The 18,177-nt window shown below is 49.8% G+C and overlaps 1 long non-coding RNA gene across 2 annotated transcripts in view; it reads right to left on the bottom strand.

Annotated features, from left to right (window-relative positions):
* Nucleotides 1–17,253, bottom strand: part of LOC110260829 (uncharacterized) — a 100,011-nt gene extending 82,758 nt beyond the window's left edge. The window contains exons 1-2 of one of the 2 annotated variants that reach the window (XR_014804607.1): nt 16,902–17,253; nt 4,331–4,436 (exon numbers count right to left, since the gene is read on the bottom strand). This is a non-coding gene — a long non-coding RNA (uncharacterized LOC110260829). The remainder of the gene's footprint in view (nt 1–4,330; nt 4,437–16,901) is intronic. The other variant, XR_014804606.1, reaches the window with a different exon arrangement.
* Nucleotides 17,254–18,177: the final 924 nt, after the last annotated feature.

Raw genomic sequence — 18,177 nt, 5'->3', positions numbered from 1 at the left:
GCTGCAATACCTTGGAAATCTATACATAGAACTACCATATGACCCCGCAATCCCACTCTTGGGCATATATCCTGACAAAAGTTTCCTTGAAAAAGACACATGCATCCACGTGTTCATTGCAGCACTATTCACAATAGCCAAGACATGGAAACAACCCAAATATCCATTGACAGATGATTGGATTAGGAAGATGTGGTATATATACACGATGGAATACTACTCAGCCATAAAAAAGAACGACATAATGCCATTTACAGCAACATGGATGGAACTAGAGACTCTCATACTGAGTGAAATAAGTCAGGAAGACAAAGACAAATACCATATGATATATCACTTATAACTGGAATCTAATATACAGCACAAACGAACATCTCAGAAAAGAAAATCATGGACTTGGAGAATAGACATGTGGTCACCTGGGGAGATAGGGAGGGAGTGGGAGGGATCAGGAGCTTGGGGTTAACGGATGCAAACTATTGCTCTCAGAATGGATTTACAATAAGATCCTGCTGTGTAGCATTGAGAACTATGTGTACTTATGTCACCACAGAACAAAGGGTGGCAAAAATATATATATACATGTAAGTGTAACTTGGTCCCCATGCTGTACAGCGGAAAAAGAAAAAACAAAAAACAAAAAACAGCTGCAGAAACGTGCACACTATAATTCCATTTTTACAAAAAGAGTGTGTACATGCAAATGTGTACGTGTATTTGTTTTCAGGTAACCGGGGAAAGATGTGAAACTGGAGGGAGTGGGGGTACAGGTTTACTGTAGACTCGTAAATCTTTTGAATTGTTCTATCAACCCCACAGTGTTTTGTATTGAGAAAAAAATAAATAAAATGTATTTGTTGGGAGCAGAGGGAAGGTTTTCAAATCCCCTTTTCCAGGACCACACTTAATATCACAATTTAATGAAAATCTTTCTAGCTTTTTCACTATCTTCAGGAAATAAAGATTTTGCAACCTCCTTCTGTAACTTTGTCATAATATTAGTTTCCATTTATCAAAAAGCGAACGTGTACCTGACATGGGTACATCACATATAGTTACTTAATCATTCAGTAGCCGTCCAGGCTTTGGGAAGTTGACTGGATGGATGAGAAGATGAAATACCTCAAACAAGATCACAGAAATTCCACAAGCAGCCCGGTCAGGACTCCAAAGCAGATCTAGCTGGAAAGCCTGTGGTCTGCCTGGGACTACAGCCGGTCTATTAAGTACATGCTTTCAAGCCAAATCACTCATCTCTCTGCAAATTCAATTACTTTTATAAATGGAAGGGACATGTCCCATGGGCGTCTAGAAACCTTCCTCACAGAGGTGTTGGGAAAAATCAGAGCCCTGTCTCAAGGAGTCCCTTCCCTCCCACTCAAAGCCATACTCTCCCCGCCCTATCTTCTCCCCAGGACCCATTTTCCAAAAATCCTCTTAGGGAAGTCTCCTCACATTGCCTAGCTATCTCCAGACCTGACAGTTACCTCAGCTTCCCAAAGCTAGGATCTTATTCCTAGAGTATCCCACCATCCTACCAGCATGCCATCCTGGTGTGTATGTTAATAAAAAAAAGAAAATACTGTAAACTCACAGTCACTTGACCCTAAGAATTTTTTTCAGCTCTGCCTGCACATGGCTTGTCATTCCTGGCCTTGAACTTGGAAGATTTGTTAGCAACTCTGATAACAAGTTTTGGAGAAAAATGTTCATTAGAGCCAAAGAGGAAAACTCGGGAGGCTCTAGAGGATGCAAAGCACAGTGAAGGAGAACGGGCAGGATACAGGAGGCACTGGTGAGGCGGCGGCTCTGTCCCCGTCGGGGACCTGGAGACGTGACAGATTGTTACTGAAGCTGTCGTCTCGCACAGCCCCAGTGACCAGGAGTGCCTTTCATCCCATCTCTGGCGGGTCCAAGACCATATTCCCCAGGGACCTCGCACTTTATAATCAGGATTATTTATTCTACCCCAGGACATTCCAAAAGAGTGTCTCAAACCACTGCTGGTTGTGATACTGGATTTAACGCTACTCATGCATTTACTGACACCCCGGGAACCCCGGAAAGGCAGTGGGCTCCTTAGCTCTTTGAAAGCTGTATCTTTATTGGTTCTTTCATGAACACTGAAACCTAGCCTAGTCTTTTCCATAATAATTAACCAAAATAAATATATTTGCAGAGTGAATTAATAAATGAAGCTTTAAACAAACTAGCAGAAGAAAGTACTAATGGCTTTAAAGGTTGAAGGAATTCATATTTTTTCTTAATGAATATATCAAACTTTCTCCAAGCCTGTGCCAAAATAACCCTGACCTGGCATTGCTGGGCACAGGGTGGGCACTTTGCAAATATTTGCCAAGGAAGTGAATGATAAGCTAGGTTATAATAACTTATTCTCATTCAGTCCCCTGATGATATTACACGAGTGCTGTGGAGTAGAAATTGGCAATTTATATCCTCCTTTTTTTTTTTTTTATCTACCTTTCATTTCTCTGCCTGGGCTACTGCTGCCTGAGTCGTAGCATCTGCATTGCCTACAAATAGAAAGATGCGCAACCCATCCAGGAGAAAACTCACATGCCTGCTCCTCAGCCACTTCCAGAAGATCAACATCTTCAGTTTCAGTGGAAGAAAAGGGGGGAAAAAAAAGGCAAAACAAAAAAAAAAAGCATCCCCAACATTAGATACTTGGGGGGGAGGGGCTCTTTTTTTTTTTTTTTTTTTTTTTTGGTCTTTTTAGGGCCACACCTGCAGCACATGGACATTCCCAGGCTAGGGGTCCAATCAGAGCTACAGCTGCCAGCCTACACCACAGCCACACGGGATCCGAGCTGCATCTGCAACCTACACCACAGCTCACAGCAATGCCAGATCCTTAACCCACTGAGGGAGGCCAGGGATCAAACGCGCGTCCTCATGGATGCTAGTCGGGTTCGTTAACCCCTGAGCCACGACGGGAACTCCAGCGTTTTTTGGATGCAGTTAATTACAAAGGATGCTTTAAACATGGGAGGAAGTCTCACTTGAACTCTGCTCCAAGCCTTCATCATTGCAAAGGAAATCACCTCTACCCGGCTTACTTCATTTGCTTGACTTCATAGGAAAAGGCTCGGAGGAACGAAGAGGCCGGTGGAGCAAAAGATCAACCACAGGCCTCCTCCGAATATCCTCGGACTGGAAAACTGCTCACGTGACAGCATACAATAAAACAATTACATTACCATGAGATTTAAAAGCTATTGGGATGAACTGGTCGGGCCATTTTCTTACGCTGACCTGGAAGCCTTTGTTCGTAGAATTTCAGGAAGGCACATATTACGAATGGGTCTTTCCTAAGCGGAACGGAATACTCTAATTAGTGGTGAAAAGTCACAGGCCTATATACACTGAGCCACCTGGGAGGGAGGGCAGCGGTCTGGGGGCAGGTGACAGGTAATTTTCATCTCTGTACTGTTGCTATAGTGATCTCTCTAACCTGCAAAGCTCACTCAAGTCACACCCCACGCAGCAGCCTTCAGGGGTACCCGCTGACTTCAGGACAACCCCTTAGGCGGGCATGTACTCTTTTCAGGAGCTGACACAAAATGCATCTGAAATCCACACTAAACTTGTTGTGGTTACTCATTTTAATGATAAAAGGGTTAATAGTAATTAATAATAAGTAGCAACAGACGATTCGTCTTTGTATCCACAGAGGCTAAGAGAATGCTTAGAATATAGTAAGTGTGGAGTTCCCATCGTGGCGCAGTGGTTAACGAATCTGACTAGGAACGATGAGGTTGCAGGTTCGATCCCCGCCCTTGCTCAGTGGGTTGACGATCCGGCGTTGCCGTGAGCTGTGGTGTAGGTCGCAGACACGGCTCGGATCCTGTGTTGCTGTGGTTCTGGCGTAGGCCGGTGGCTACAGCTCCGATTCGACCCCTCGCCTGGGAACCTCCACATGCTGCGGGAATGGCCCAAGAAATGGCAAAAAGATAAAAAAAAAAAAAAAAAAGAATATAGTAAGTGTTTTTGGCGGACTAAATGACTGAGTAGATGAAAGAAGAAACAAATAGAAGAATGAGACAATATTCTTACAAGATTCTGTTCAGTTGTTTTGATCCAAAGTTGTGAATATTCCTGCTCTCTCACATGTAACAGGAAGGGGGAAGGCGAGGGGAGAGAGGAAGAGAGAGAGATGATTGATAGATTTTTTTTTTTCTTGTGAATATAGGCATATTTTATATATAGTTTATAATATATACTTATATATTACACATCATATCATATTATCTATATTCTATATTCATACTGTATATATATTTATTCACAGGAAAAAAGGATTACCTACCTATTTATCTCGCTGCATATGACAGCCCAACGAGATCAGGAATTTTAGACACGGTTCCTCTTTTCAGCGGGGGGGGGGGGGGGGGGGGGGGGGGGGGTTGTTGGCCCTAAGAATGTGAGGGATTTATTTGTATTTACTTTCTTATCCTCAAGGCTGATTTTTATCACTCACTTATTCCCAAAGCCCCTGAAGCCAACAAGCAAACCCTTTGATTGAAAATAAAACAGTGGTCCTCTTTTGCCGGGAGAATTAAGGAGAGTCCCAACTCACTTCCTTTGTACTATTTCAGTCTGGCCTGGGGCGGGGATGGGAGGCGGGTGGCTAATAAAAGAAATCACGTGTTACTGCTTCACCCAGGCCACCCAGTGTCTGCCCCTAAGTACTGGGAACCAAAGGGTCCCCTAAAAGCGTCCCCTATAGGCTGGAAGTATTAGTGCACCTCTGATGACAGCAGCGGGATGACCTGGCACAAAATGAGCAATTCCCGTGCACCGATCTGAAAAGAAGGATCTTTTCCCTGTCAAATTCCCCTTCTCCCCCAACCACCAGACGCCTCAACCAAGAGCAGCACCACTCGCTGCTCAGGTCGGAAGCTCGGGAGCCATCCCTGGTTCTTCCTTCTCTCCGATGTTCTGCAGCAGAAGCCAGTCTGTCTCCTGGTCCTGATGGCTCTGACGACAAGATGGAAATCCCTCTAAAGCGACTGCACCCTCCCTCCACGGCTCCCCCTGACCCCGGTCTCCGGCCTCTCACAGGTCTCCGTCCCTTGTCCTGTCTGTCCATCGTCTCCACAGCAGCTAAACGATTCGTTCTCACCACATCAGCCCACACCGCTTTCCTGCCCAGAGCACGCGGTGACTTGCCACGGCCCTGTGACAAACGTCTCCCCGTGGTGTCTAAAGTCGTGGGCACCCAGCCCCTCTCTCCCTCGCCCGCCGCCTCCCTCTCCTCCGTCCCATCCCAGCCTCCTGGCCTGGTTTCCATGCAACATGCTGAGCTCAGCCCTACGCCCTCAAAACTGTCAAAAGGCGGCTTTCTCCCCGACATTCGGACCCCAGTTCAGACGGCTGTCCTCAGAGAGATCTTCCCTGACCAGTTTAGGCCAACCTCTAACCCGTGATCTGTTTTATTTCTTTCAGGATTAGACTCTGTTTTTCTTTTCAGGGCCGCATCTGTCATATATGGAAGTTCCCAGGCTAGGGGCCCTGCTGGAGCTACAGCTGCAGGCCTGCACCACAGCCACGGCGATGCAGGATCCAAGCCACGTCCGCAACCTACACCCCAGCTCTGGCAAGGCCAGATCCTTAACCCACTGAGCAAAGCCAGGGACCGAACCTGCATCCTCAAGGATGCTAGATGGGTTCTTGACCTGCTGAGCCACATGGGAACTCCAGTGATTAGATTTTTACTATGTCTCCTTCCACTCAAGTGGAAGCTCCTTAAGGTCGGGGACTTACGGACTGAAACGTTCCTATAACCCAAAGCAAGCATCGATAAATATTGGCCAACTGAGTTCCACACGTAATAAAAGGTTCTTCTTTTCCACTTACCAGACGCTAGCATCCTGTCGAATGAGCACACCTGTGAGGGACCATCGTTTTGCAAAACAAACACCGTATGACTTTGAAAGGAATGCTCCAGACCTTCTGGGTAAGATTCCCATCCCAGAAGAAAGAAATGACTCGTCCTGAGTTGACACTAGAGACGGGTCATCTTTCATTCTCATTGGATTAAGAGCCAAATGTCTGATTTCAACACCTTGAAATCTTCAACGCAACCCTGATGAGTTATTGCCCGTCTCCTGTCCGTCGATAAACAGACACGTGTGGTCACCCTCACTACCACCCACTCCATCTTTGGTCTTTGGAAGGCTCTTTGCGTCCTCTCAGTGCAGCTACAGCTCCCCTCTGTGGAAAGATGGGGAAGGCAGGCATCGTGAGATGGGTGTGCCACCCATGTGACCGCTGAGAAAACTGGGCGTCGAGAGAACAGCCTGCAAACGTGCGCACACAACAGCAGACGGAAGACGTGCGTCGTATTCTTATTTGGATTCGACAGGTACTCTCCAAAAATTTAAAATGAATCCTGAGCCTGTCAGTGTCTGATGATTTGCCTGCTTTCCTGCCCATCATCTCACCTCTTTTATTCTCATCTCAGGCTTGCAACTACCCGGCAACGTTCTCTTTCAAGTGATGCTTTTCTGTCAGCAGACACTGTGACATTGTATAAACATCACAAATGCAAAAACACAAAGTTCATTCTGGTCAGACCCCAAAACGAGACAATTAAAAGCAAATCATTTCCTATATCCACATGCACAGAGATGCAGCCATGGAAACTGGCCGAGCAAGGCAGCACTGACTTTTCTTGAAAGGAAAAGAATGGGTTTCCTGAACTGGTATCCCCTCAAGCCTTGCCTCGGGGAAAAGGTCCTTCATGAAGCTGCCCGTGGTTATGAGTTACATCAAATCAAGACCTAGTCCATACCCAACTGGCCCGGCTTCCAGGAGAACAGGTGCAGAAATGAGTTAGTGACCTCTCCCAGAAAAGCACTGAAATATTTTAACATTTCTTAGGATGGAATGCACTGCAGCTTGGAGTCTCCAATACATCAAAGCATAGCTTGGTTTCTGGTAGCACAGCAACACTCAACACAAAGAACTTCAAGCCTGCCACCTCCTTCCCATCTAAAGATTCTGAAGCCATTTCAGACAGAGTTTTAACATATGATTGATGGATAGTATCAATTGTCCCTTGTCCCGCTTCAAGGAGTTGAATTTGAACTCCACTTTACCCTGGGTTTTCACTGCACTAACTCATTAGAAGGCTTCATTCAACCCTTAATGAAATTAGAAACTAGACAGAGTTTATCTTCAGTGACCCAAGATAAACCCTTCCTTTCCCCTCCCCCGACGCTCCTGTCCCTTCCCCACTCTCAAGCTCTTTCCCTATCAAAACAGCCTCTGGAGAGGGGCTCTGAATTCTTTTGCACTAAAATAAACCTCTGTGAGAAGTTTGCAGGATGACCTTTCCCCAGGAGATAAGGGAGCAAATAGGAATCAAAGTTTTGAGTTAGACCATGTTTTCAAGAACAAGAGAACACCTAGGGAGCCGGTGGAGGCAGTTCTTCCTGATCCCATGAAATTGTACCGCTTAGCAGCTGCCGGCTTAGCCTACACTGTGGTTAAATCGGTTCACTTCAAAACTGGGCCTTGTGATGAATTCATAGTTCATGCAAACAATTCATTTTTCACGCCTGAAATCATTACCGGAAGATTTAAAGGACAGATTGGTACGAAAAGGAAATATTGCACAAAGGAGACGATGCCTGAACTTGGCTCTCAAGGATAAAGAGCTTAAGGGACAGCGGAAGCGACGGACCGCGCCGTGTCGGCAGGGCGGCTAGAAGTGTTCCCAACGACCTCTTTCCCATCCCGACCTTGGGATCAGGAACTCTGCTGACAAGGACAAGTGCTCAGGTTCAGAACAGAGGCACGGACTGAGAATACTGGTTATGAATACGCACCGTGTGGAACACGCTGCCAGACGGCCCAACTGCAAAGCAAGTGACAATCTAACGGCCTGGGGTAGAGAGGTCTGCCCAGACCATCCGAGAACAAAGACTGACGAGGAAGAGAAGAGAAGGGCGCAGGAACTGGCCGAAAAGCCAGCTAGCCTTAAAGATAGCCAGCCTAGCTCCTGAAGCAGAAGTCACGGTGCATGGATGTGTCTCACCTCGCCAGGGCGAGGTCAAGGGGGCCAGGCCCTGCCTGAGTGAGAGACGGGAGCGGTGGGGGCAGCTCCTTCTGCCTCGCCCTCATTTGTTTGTTTACTCAGCCAGACTGCCAAGATCAGGCCACCCTGGCTCCGGTCACTTAGTAACTTTTGGAAGAATTCCTAATCATGGGAGAATTCACCCACAGCTCAAATCATGTGGGCGCGTTCTCAGCAAAAAGGGTGACCGCTTCCTCATTTGCTGGAAACCACAAAACACATCTTACTTGGAAAAAAAAAGAAAAAACATCAATATCCTGCTGATTCCTCAGAATCTTGCCTTGGCTGCCAAGGGCTGCCTGTCCCCAGTATCTGGTTGCCTTGGACACATCACCTTTCTGCCTCAGCCCCCTGACCACTCCCAGGGCAACTCTGGAAATCCCCCAGGCTGGTAGGTGTGCCCGCTGGCTGCCCACAGCTCCTCCTGCTCAGGTCACCTTCACTCGGCCCCAAGGGCAGGCGGGCCACTAAGAGTGCAAAGAGCTTTGCTTCTGCTGCAACTGTTAACAAATGCCCTTCCACCTGTGGCTGGACAGGAGGCCTGCCCCAGTCCTCTGAGCAGAGTTTGAGCCAGGAAGGCCTGACCCCTTGGGCCAGACATCCGGCTGGTTGTTTGGGACACTTGGGAACCGTGTAAATATTTTCTGAAGGCTGAACATTTTGAACAGCTGGAGTGCATGCTCATCAAAGCTTCAGGCGCTGGGTCAAACGCACCTTTCCTTTACCGAAAAAGTCACCTCCCTTCCCTTCTTACCTGTGAAAGCTGTATGGACACCATTTGAAATAGCTGCTACCTTTTTTTTCTTTTCCTAAGTGTGGAAGGCCCACGTGAAGGGGGGCTTCGCTCTTGCGAAAGCATCTCAAGTCCAATTACTTGCCACCAGATTCCCACCTAGGTCCTGATACGAGCCCTCGTGCAGAATACAAAATGAATTCATAAACAGGGGAGAAAGGCAATCTTAGCAAACGCCAAGATTTTTATTCAAGGGGAAAAAATATGAATGGGGCATCCTGGAGTTTAGAAAAAGCATAGACTCAAAAGGACCTCAGACATCATCTCACCTAAGCTCTCATTTTATGACGCAGGGAGTTGATTCTAATTCATTCATTCATTCAAAGCCAAATAGGATGTACCCCAAGCCAGCATTCATCCCAGCGATGCTCAAAGCTTGATCCCGGGACCAGTCGCAGCCAACAGCACCTGGGACCTTCTTGCTTTTAAATACAATTTTTATTTTATTTTTGGGCTGACCCTACAGTATATGGAAGTTCCCAGGCCAGGTATCAAACCAACACCACAGCAGTAACCTGAGCCGCAGCAGTGACAATGCTGGATCCTTTAACTTTTTTTTTTTTTTTTTTTGTCTTTTTGCTATTTATTGGGCCGCTTCCGCGGCATATGGAGATTCCCAGGCTAGGGGTCAAATCAGAGCTGTAGCCACTGGCCTACGCCAGAGCCACAGCAACGCGGGATCCAAGCCGCGTCTGCAACCTACACCACAGCTCACGGCAACACCGGATCGTTAACCCACTGAGCAAGGGCAGGGACTGAACCCGCAACCTCATGGTTCCTAGTCGGATTCATTAACTACTGCGCCACGACGGGAACTCCTTGGATCCTTTAACTTTTAGGCCACCAGGGAACTCTACCTGGGACCTTCTAAAAATGAAAATTCTTGACCTCCTCCATCAGAAACTATAGGCGTAGGATCCATCAACCTGTATGTTAATGGGTATTCCAGGTTATTCCAATAAACACAAAAGCTTGAGACTCACTTCTCTTTATCCTGTAAGTGGAATGTCTTAGGTCTAGTTATTTTAACTGGATTAAATAGAAAAAAAAGGGGGGGGGGGGAAATCTGTTGGGTCTGCGTGACTAAAAAGTTAAAGGAGTAATTCCTCCTCCAGAACAATCTGGGGAAAATTCCATGTTTTGCTTTTCCTCCGTGGCTACCAATGCCACCTCCATCTACTTAGCACGCTGGGTGAGGCCTGTCCACACCACAGACCCAAGCTATCCCTCCAACTGGATTTCCTACTGCTCTCCAGCAGGCACCCCAGCCTTTACGGTTACCCGTGGTCTTGCCCAAACGGTGCCCATTCCCCAGTTTCGTTTCTCAGGAAATTCCCTTTTTTTTTTTTTTTTTTTTTCTGTCTTTTTGTCTTTTTAGGGCCACACCTGCAGCGTATGGAGGTTCCCAGGCTAGGGGTCAAATCAGAGCTGTAACCGCCGGCCTACACCACAGCCACAGCAACATCAGATCCAAGCCACATCTGTGACCTACACCACAGCCACAGCAACGCCAGATCCTCAACCCACTGAGCGAGGCCAGGGATCGAACCCGCAACCTCATGGTTCCCAGTCGGATTCATTTCTGCTGCACCACGACGGGAACTGAAACTCCCCTTTCTTGAAACACTTCCATTCCCTCAGCCTATTAAAATCCCGCCGCCCAGACTTTCAGAATAAGCTCAAGTTTTACCGCTTCCCCAAACAATCCTTTGTCCACTCCGGCCCTCTCGGAACCTTCCCTGTGGATTCCTACCGCAGCCAGCATCTGACCCAGACCAGGCAGCCTTTCACGGCAGGTCTTAGGAAGGGACCGTTTCTGCTGTAAAAGAAACATCGTATGGTATTTGCCACTTAGATCCGGAATCGAATACATGGCGGCGCAGAGGAACTTTCCACAGAAAAGAAAATCACGGGCTCGGAGAATAGACTGGTGGTCGCCAAGGGGGAGGGGAAGGGAGTGGGAGTGACTGGGAGGGACTGGGAGCGACTGGGAGCTTGGGGTTAGTGGATGCAGAATGTGGCCTTCGGGATGGATGAGCAATGGGCTCCCGCTGTGTAGCCCTGGGAACTCTGTCTAGTCACTTATGACGGAGCATGAGAATGGGAGAAAAAAGAAGGTAGCCATGTATATGTAACTGGGTCACCATGCTGTACAGTAAAAAAAATACATCTACAAAGAAATAAAGAATAAAATAAAGTAAAATAAGATCAAAAAGAAACGGTCTGTGCTTGTTTAAATACGTGGGGATTGCTGTAAGGACGCAGAGGGATTTCCTGGAACCCAGCTGTAGGATGGCTGGTGAACCCTCAACGGCTTTGAAAGGTTACGGTTTGTAGACAGGAATACTTACTCCTCGTGTTTCAATACGATGGGCGTATCCCGGCCTCTCTCCCTACCCCTCAATCAATCTCAATTAACTGGTGCATTTGGTTTTTTGTTTTGCTTTGTTTTTATTTTTGTCTTTTTTTTTTTTGCTTTTTCTAGGGCCGCACCCACGGCATATGGAGGTTCCCAGGCTAGGGGTCTAATCGGAGCTAGAGTCACTAGCCTACACCACAGCCACAGCAACACGGGATCCGAGCCACGTCTGCAACCTACACCACAGTTCACGGCAATGCCGGATCCTCAACCCACTGAACAAGGCCAGGGATCGAACCTGCAACCTCGTGGTTCCTAATCGGATTCGTTAACCACTGCGCCACGACGGGAACTCCTAACTGGTGAATTTAGAAGAAGAAACTTAGTGTAGCCTCTTCCTCTCTTTTTGGGGGGAAGGGGCTCTGGATAGGGCGCATTCAAGGACAGCTGCCCAGGGCAGGGAGGGGAACAGCACTGCCGTTTTCCAGCTTTACCTGGACTAGGTGGTAAGTTTATTTTGGGGGTGAAGCTAGAGACCCCCTTGCTCCTGGAGGGTTGAAATTGTTCTCCAAACACTTTAACCAGTGTTAAAGGTGATGCTTTTATCTCCATCTGCCGTACTTATCTGTCCCTTAATTGGTTCCCGCTCAGGAGAGAAAGGGGTATTGTCGCTGGTCACTCTAAAATCTTAACGATAAGCAGCTCTTCTCTATCTGGAGCTGTGTACTTATCAGCCTTGCTGCACATCCGCTCCGACTCTCGCATTCTGAAAACGAATTTCTTTTTAACTTGGGCTTCTGGCTCCTCATTAACTTAGACATTGATGTGCACCTGGTTGTTAACATAAGGAAAAGAGTCTGCAAATTTTCCCCCAAATGTATTCTCTCTTCTTCTTTGGTAACAGACACACAAATTTAGCTGAGCACATGGAAACCCAGAATAAAAGATGCATGGGCCACGTAGGTGTGGTCACGTGATTCTGTTCTGTCCAAGGGGACTTACGTAGAGGGACTGTGTGCCGCTTCTGGGAGACAGCTTAAAGGGGAGAGAGTTTGCTGATTGAAACTGATTGGAAAGCAGTTCTAATGGCTGGAGATGGGGCAGCCACTTTGGACCGTGAGGAAGAAGACACGGAAGGCGAACACCGGCTCACGGGCTCGGGACAGCAGACGGTCGAACAGTCAGGAATTTTGCAGACTAGTGATGAAACCACTGGGAACCTGAAATCGGCCGTGGTGGGACTATTTCCAGTCTAGGAATCAGCATTTGGTACAAATCAAGCCTCCCTCCCTTCCCTACTCGCTCCCCATCTCTCCTTCCTCCCAAGCCCCAGTCACTGAAGATGTGTTTGCCAGCTTACCACTAGATAGAAGCACATGCTGAGGATGGCAGAGCAGCAGAACAAAAGAAGCCTGAGTCCCTAATGGCAATGAAATAGCTTTGCCATGGGAGCCCTGGGCGCTATGTTTATGGGAGGGAAACCGAGAGAGTCTCTCTTGCTAAGGTGTTGTCATCTTTGCTTTCTTCCCCTCGAAGCCAAACCCACTGGGGCACCAGACCTAACTCACCATCACCTATCATTTTGGGGTCATTTAGGAAACTAATAGAATCCACTTCAGCTTAGATCAGTTTTCTTCATCCCTGGAACAGTCTTTGGGAGACAGGGGTGTGGGTTCCACGGTGCCAACCTGACCACCTAAACTCACCCTTTCAGCAGGGCTATTGGTTTATATCTGAGAAGAGGAAGTATGAATGGAGCCGGCACTGCAAACTAGTTACCTATACTCTCATTGGATACATTACCACATGGTAAACTCATTATTCCACATAGCATCTCTTCCTGTTAAGGCTATTTGTCTGAAGTACTTTCCAAAAGCACTTGAGAAACAAGTCTTTCCAGGTCTTCCTCTTAACTGACAGACCCCACGTTTTCCTCCGTGCCCCGAGTGTGACAGGCACACCGCACACTCAGCACCGAGAGTGCTACCAAGCCACCCTGAGTTAAGCATCTTGTTTATTCCAATGTGGCCTCTCTCCATTTAATCTGTGCTCTGGCAAATGGTTCTGATCGGTAACACCTGAGAAAAGCTGTTCCAGTGACAATGCTGCACCTGCCAAAAGGAACAAGAAGCACAGGAGACCTTCAAATGCCTGCTTTACTGCAGCTCCAGGCACCTTCGAGGAGACAGACAATAAAGTTCCTTGGTCAAGAAGAGACTCAGAAGTGCTCTGACTTCATGAAAATCCTTCTCAACACTACTGCATCTGTAGCAGGTTGATCAACCATCGAGTGAATATGTAGCTTAGAGGAAGATACAGCTGGGGGCACATCAGAACTTGAGGAAATCTGAATCGACTGGAAAAGCTACTGCCAATCAACCAGGTAGAAATGCATTTCCAGTGGACCTGGCTCTAGTGGCTGCAATGAATAATGCTGACTCAGTTAGGGTGCCCAAGTTCAAGAGTAATACCGTGCCTCTACTGTTTAAAATGTCTATGTATGTGTGTGTGTTTCATGGGTGGGAGGATATTACATCTCTAACCAGATGATAAACTCCAGGAGGATATGGAGAGAAAAAGATCAAGAAGACAAGATCCCAGACCTGTTTGAGAAACAGACTGGTGACGAGAATTTGACAAAATGGTGTGAAAGTGCCGTGAGAGAGCAGCTGCTGGGGACTGTGCTCTTGGCCGACGCCAGGACCTACGCTGCTCCAGGAATAGCTAAGCCACCCACGAGAAGCCCACACCTGTCGCGGGTCACTGGTTTAAAATGGACATAGGCAGGAGTTCCCAACACGGCTCAGAAGGTTAAGAACCTGACTAGTACCCATGAAGATGTGGGTTCAATTCCTGCCTCACTCTCTGGTTAAGGATCTGGTGTTGCCATGAGCTGCAGTGTAGTTCATGGCGGCAGCTCGGATCCAGCATTGCTGTGGCTGCGGTGTAGGCCAGCAACTGCAGCTTGATTCAAACCCTAGCCCAGGAGCTTCCATGTGCTGCACATGCAGCTGGAAAAAAAACAAAAACCAAAACCAAAACCACAAAAACAAACAAACAACAAACAAACACCACGTCTTTTTTGAAGAGTGAGATTGGGTATTTGGTGGTGAGAAAAACAAAATAATTGGAAAGAAAGATTCTGGGAGGACTTAAGGCTATTCAAGAATCCCCTCCCCGATTCTTCATCCCTCAAACCTACTTTCTTGCACAGAAGCCTCAGGCACAGCTCGAGAACCACATCTGCCTTATTCTACCCCGTCTCGCTTCAGGATTAATGTTACTCGGTGTCCTTGCGGATCCCGCTCCGCCCTCCAGGGGTCAGGTCAGCTTCCTGACCTTCGCTGTGAGCCAACAGCACTGGATTTTTTTTTTTTTTAATTACCAAGACCCAGGTCCCACGTCCCAGGTCCCAGGTCCAGACTGATTGGCTCTAGAATGACGCCAGAGCCGAGGACAGGGATGTCATCGCATAGCAAACGTCTGTCTCCCACTTCATGTCAAGAACTGTGGAGGAAGGCCTGCAGGTACCCACAAAATTCCACCCCACATTCCCCGTCTGGGGAACTTAGGGATGGGGGGACGGAAGCCTTCGAGCAGGAACTGGAGACGGTCAAGGTGTTAGCAGAGGCGCTTCTTTGGTAACAGAGGAGGGTGAGACACAGACAGGGTGGCCTCTTGGAGGAGAGAGTCCTGAAGCGGGGCCGCCGTCTGCCCACCAGCTCCCCCTACGGACAAGGTGGGTGTGGAATCGGGGCCCTCGTAGGATAAGAATGAGCTGGGCTGGTGCTTCCCGCCCTTACCGCCCAGGTGAGGTTCGGAGGCTGGCTCTGGTCTGAACGGAGGCAGAGCGTTGAGACTGGAGGAGGGAGCCAGAGAGATGCTGCAGCTGAGAGAAGGTGCTAGAAGGTGGGCTGCATTGCCCTCTTGGGAGCAGCAAGAAGAAGAGCTTCCGCTTGGCTCTGACGGACTCCAAGGACGGAGGCCGGGCTTCAGCCGCCTCGCTTTCCCCTGATGCGATGGGTACCACGGCCAAAAGAGGACATGGCACCTGAGGGAGGGCTCCACCCGGAGCGTGGCCAGGGGCGGCCTGGGCACCCCTGAGGCACCAGCACATGCGCCCCCAGAGAGACACTGCTCTCAGACGCTTCTGCGTGGGACGCTCAGTGTCGGCCAGATGAGCAGCCACCGCCTACGGAGAGGAGACGCGGGCACAGGACCTCGCTGGAAGCAGACCAGCCAGAGGGGTCACTGCCAGCTTCAGTTCCTACATCAGAGGGCACCACAGCCAAGGGCGCGGGGGTGGGAGGGGCCTGGCTTCCTGAGGGGTGGGCACGAGCAGGAGGCGGCCTCTGAACAGAAAATGATTTTGAAACTACAACGAACACTCCCGAGTCTTGAGATTTCAGCGACACTTTGAAGAAAGTGGGAGAATCGGGCCGAGACGCCGTCAAGCGCTTCCAACCCCGCAGGCGGAGAGTTTGGGGAGGACGCAGCCGCGATTACGGGGAAAAGGAAATCCTTGCACGTCTACACCCCGACACGAGGACAGACTCACAGTACCGGCCACGCAGGCTAGTCTGTGCACCCCTTGAGTGTGAGCGACGTGTTGCCCGTCCCAAGGGACACGGTCATGTGTCCCGGGAGACGTTGATGGAGACGGAAGCGACCCAGGGTGATGCCGCCACGTGGCTGCAGTGTTTGCGGGGAGCAGTAAGTTTTCCTCAAGAGCCAGATACGCCTCAGGATCATGGGTAAATCCTGATTCCAAACCGGAGCCTCCTGTGACACCGTCAACCACATCATGGGATCCGCGTGAGACTCCGAGAGTCACGAAAGCGGGTGGGGGCGGGGGCTGACCGGTGCCCTCGTAAGGAGGAGCGTTCCATGCAAAACGCTCATGACCAAGTGAAAAGGGAGTGTGACGAGAGAGCCAGCCGGGGGACTGCGGTGACGGGTCTGAGTCAAACGCCCAGCATGGTCCGCTTCCTTTCCTGGGATGAAGTAAGACGCCGGGAAGGTCCAGGGTGAAGCAAACCCAGGGCCAGGGCCCTGCACCCCAGCCCCGAAAACACGGATGGCAGCACACTTGCCTCCCCGTGTTTACCGACTCTGCTGAATCCGACTAAACCAACACAGCAACCCACCTCTCAAGACGAAGAGCCACGGTAACTCTGAGTATCTACAGCCGGCCACACGATCCCTTGGCCCCAGGCCTCTCTGTTCCCGGGTCAGCGGGCAGGCAAGGACTCGAAGAGCAGACCGAAGAGCAGACCGGCTTCAGAACCCGATCCTCAGCCCGAGGGCCTTGTGATCCGAGGTGTTTGTGAAGTCCCCCCCACCCCCCGGCCCACACTTTCCTTCCGTGGGCCCGAAAAGCAGCTCCTGAGATGCTCCGCATGCCTGTCCTGCCCTAAGGGCTGCAACAGCCCTACACATTCCTCCCACAGGCAGCCGGGGAGCTCGCAGGGCCAGCGCCCTTCCGTGTGCCCTGCACAGCCCCAGTGTTTGAAAGGATGACAGGCCCAAAAAAAGAACCCAGGAGAAGAGCGGAGGGTGCCAGAGAGGCCGCTTGGTCTCAGGAGCCTTTGCAGGGGCTGGGGGCCACCCCCACCCTCAGCCCCCCAGCATAGAGAAGGACTTACCTCGAAAGGGAATGCAGGCCAGAAGCAGCAGGGGCAAAGCTTCGGCGGCTAGAAAGGAACCCGGGGCCCTGGTCCAAATACGCAGTCAAGATTTGTCACTAGCATCCCTTGCTGGAAAGCTGGGGCAAGGGGTTTGCCCCGAGGCCCAAACTGGACCTCAGTCGGCCGGTCCGTCGCTAGGGCCCCAGAGGTGAAAGCCGTGGGCAGGAATCCTCTCCCTTCCCGTCTCTCCCCCTCCCTCCCTCGCCGCCTCCTCCCTCTCAACAACACACTGCTGGGGAGCTGATTGGGGTCAATTTGCCGCAGACCTTGGGTCCACCTGCAGCTCGTTCGTTTATTTCTCGGGAAAACCACCAGAGGGCGGTGTGGTCACCGATCCCGCACCCGCTCCCGGTTTCCTCCGCCGCCTGTTCAGGCAGGCGCGTCAGTACATCCTGTGACAGGATGTTTCAAAACTCTTCCTTCAATTCTCATTGTAAATACACTACCTCGGGGCGGATCCATCCAGATGCACCTCCCAGCGCAGCCTGAACTGCCCGGGTCAAAGGTTCTGTTCTATCTGTAATGATCTTGCTCAAGTGTGCGGCCCAGAAGCTGGAGCTTAAACTTGCATTTCTGTCCTGCATTTCTGCCTGAAGTTTGGAAGTTCTCTCCTAGGCTGCCGTCAGGAGCAAAAGGAGTTAAAAATCCTGCACAGCCTTCTTTGTACAAAACTCTGCTGTGTTTCCACGTTCAGGTTACAAGTGTTTGGCTTGCTCAAAAGCAGGGCTGCCCGACCGGTCAGAAGCTATTAGTAGACTCGTCATATGTGCAAACATGAGGGAGCAAGAGCCACGTTTCTCTCTGCTGGAGGCACTGGGAGTGTGAACTGGAGGCCAGGAGATTTGGGCCTAGTTAGTGTGCCAGAAAAAACAAAGTCGCTAGCAGCTTTGGGCTTTGGGGGGGGGGCAGAATTCCCCTTCCTGTGACTCAACAGCACCCCGAGGCACAGGGGACCGGCTGTCTCTGGCTCCTCTGGGATCCGCATTGGAAGAAGCCATGCAAACGAAGCCACTGAGGGCAGGTCCGGGTGAAATGATAAGTCAGGGTGTATCTGAGGCGTCGGGCAAAGGCTAGGACGCGGGCAGAGAGCGCCGCCCCAACACCAGTGCTGCACTTCTTCAGACAACCAGCACCTCCCGATACCAAGCTCGTCTTCCGTTTATCAGCAGAGGCAGATAAGGTGAAACATCTGCAGCCAGAGGGACATCTGGAATTTTCCTGCCAGGCCGAGATA

This window comes from Sus scrofa, chromosome 5 (genome assembly GCF_054392235.1).
Source record: "Sus scrofa isolate SSC_HxYL_T2T_F1_AM1 chromosome 5, Sscrofa_HxYL_maternal_Yorkshire_Landrace_v2.0, whole genome shotgun sequence".
Taxonomy (NCBI): Eukaryota; Metazoa; Chordata; class Mammalia; order Artiodactyla; family Suidae; genus Sus; species Sus scrofa.
The sequence above is the reverse complement of the archived record's forward strand: the minus strand, read 5'-3'. Positions and strand labels throughout refer to the sequence as shown.